We start from the raw sequence: 2,828 nt of genomic DNA, 5'->3' as shown, positions 1-2,828 counted from the left end.
TAAAATTGTATTAATTTATGTTTTTCACAAATTAGAAGACACATTACTGTTAATCCAACACATTGTATCCAACAGATAAATGGGCCTTTCGCTCCAGAACTAGCGGGAAATCCAAACCCTGTTTCCATATGAGTTGGGAAATTGTGTTAGATGTAAATATAAACGGAATACAATGATTTGCAAATCATTTTCAACCCATATTCAGTTGAATATGCTACAAAGACAACATATTTGATGTTCAAACTGATAAACTTTTTTTTTGTTGCAAATAATCATTAACTTTAGAATTTGATGCCAGCAACACTTGACAAAGAAGTTGGGAAAGGTGGCAATAAATACTGATAAAGTTGAGGAATGTGTTACACCCCTGTAGAGGGGGGATATTGAACAGAAACACGGACACGATGTTCACTCATTCAGGTCCAGTCTGTAATGGCAATTTTCCAAAAACATACACTTTTAAACAATACTTTTTAAACATTGCACCTTTTAAAACATTACTCTTTTTTTAAGCATTACATTTCTCTATTTAAAACATGAAAGAAGTAGAAAAATAAAGCATTGTGCTGGTACTTTAATCTGTACAAACATGTAATATTTTTATCAATAGCTAATCAGATCAGAACTGACACTCCTTTAGTGTAAACACAAATAGAAATGCATAATTATCATCACCAAATATAACTGGTAAAGCATTGACTTTTAACTTTTAACATTTTCCTCTACAAAATAACAACAGCAGAGCAAAATCTTTCATCTCAAAATCTACTCTCATGAAAAAAAAGACTACACAACATAAAAAAATACATCTCTGCATCAAACTAATCTCAACACACACGCGCACATGCACGCACACGCACACGCACGCAGTCACACGCGGTCATTCACACGCAGGCAGCTTTAAAGCATGTAGGTAAGTACCTTACAGTCAGAGAGCAAAAATACATTTCAAAGTGTTGAATAACCACATTTCTTTACCTGTAGAGGGGGGATATTGAACAGAAACACGGACACGATGTTCACTCATTCAGGTCCAGTCTGTAATGGACGAATGAAAGAACGTGTCTCCCTCTACAGGTAAGCCAGGCAAAAGTAGTTGAAACCCGATCAGTGACTAAAACAACAAATAAGCATTTTTAAAACGCAGGTACTAGAGATGATGTCCTGCACCCTGGGGATGGGCTGACGGTCTGGTACAGTCTTACGATTTAACTCACGGTATACACAGTCGTAAGCTCCCATCCTTTTTTCGGACACACACAATTGGGGACGCGTAGGGGGAGTTTGATTTGCGCACCCAACCTTGTGTGATGAGATCATGTAGGTAGCTTTTCATTTCCTGATACAGTGGTTTTGGTACAGAGAGGTAGGTCTTGGCCACTGGCTCTGTGTCTTTCAGTGAGATGGTGAGCTGCAGATTCTCAATACAGCCGATGTCGTCATCAGAATTTGAGAAGGAGCCTGACTCTTCTTTTAACATTTGTTCCACTATTTCTTTTTCAGGTGAGCTGAGATGATCCAAGTTGACTGGGGGATCCCATTCACCACCAGAAACTTTTTCATTCCTTACTCCCACATTACTCACTGTTACTGGAGGGGTGGTGCAGGGCCGTTCAAAGACTGTCGCTGGATAAACTGCTTGAACTTGCTGTACCGTCCCAATAACAGTTCTGCCAGTGAGCACGATGTCATGATCTGTTGGATTTTGCACGTCGACAAGTATGAATGGTTTTGCAGCCTTCCTCAACATCACAACAGTGTCAGTAAACTCAAGGCCCTCTGGCCATTGTGGATTAACACTAGGCTCAAAGATCAGCGTTGTCTCCTCTTGTAAAGGTGCAGTCAAAACTCGACACTCTACTTTTACAGAGGTGTGTCTGGGGATGTGCACTCGCTCTCTGGTCGTCTTAACTACATACTCATGAGGTTGCTGCTCAGCAGTAATTTGCTCCAAAAAAACTTCAGCCTGATCCATCCCAAAGCCAGGAAAAGCTGCTTGGACAGTTTTGATTAGCTGCTGTTTATTGGTGGCATTATCCTGCTGCAGTTCAGTAGCAACTATCAGTCCAATCACATTTGAGCCAATGATAGGTTGAGAAAGACTGTTACCTTTAATGATCAGGGTGGGAACAATGACCTCTCCTGTAGGGACTCCATCTGAAGCTAATTTAAATCTCACCTCTATCCATCCTGTGTATGGCATGTCTCCCCCATTAGCTGCAATGAGGTTTAAAGTTTCATCAGCTTCAAGAAGTTCAGAAATGTCCCTTAATGTTACATGTGGTAAGTGCTCTGTTTTCCATTGTTCACTCACTACAGTCACTTGTGAGCCAGAGTCCCACAGAGCTCTAACCTGCTGACCTTGAATATGGCAGTCAATTAAATATCTCCTTCCAACTAGTGGAGTGACTTTGACCTGTTTTCTCTTTTGTGGTGTAGTTCGGACTGTATTGCATGAGGTTGTTGTACATTGATTCCTGTGGACTTCCCAATGTTCATTTTGACATGTTTTTGAACAGTATAACACACCTTTACATGTTGCACATTGTCTCAGCCTCACATTTCTTCCATGTACACCACACTTTGCACAAACTTGGGGCACGATTGATGAGACGGTCACTCCCTGCCCCGCTGGGGTGACCCTTGCCCGTTTAAACCACTCCCTCTGAATGGACCTAATCTTCCCATTCTGCAACCAGCTGCGAAGTGTTCACTACTGCCACACTTGAAGCAGTGAATGCAGTCTTCAGTGTTTGTCTGCTGGCAAGCATAACATCTTGCTCTATGGCGTGGTGCAGGTGTGGGCGTATTGATTGCCAAACCTTTGG

This window comes from Nerophis lumbriciformis, linkage group LG26 (assembly GCF_033978685.3).
Source record: "Nerophis lumbriciformis linkage group LG26, RoL_Nlum_v2.1, whole genome shotgun sequence".
NCBI lineage: Eukaryota > Metazoa > Chordata > Actinopteri > Syngnathiformes > Syngnathidae > Nerophis > Nerophis lumbriciformis.
This window is presented reverse-complemented; position numbering follows the sequence as displayed.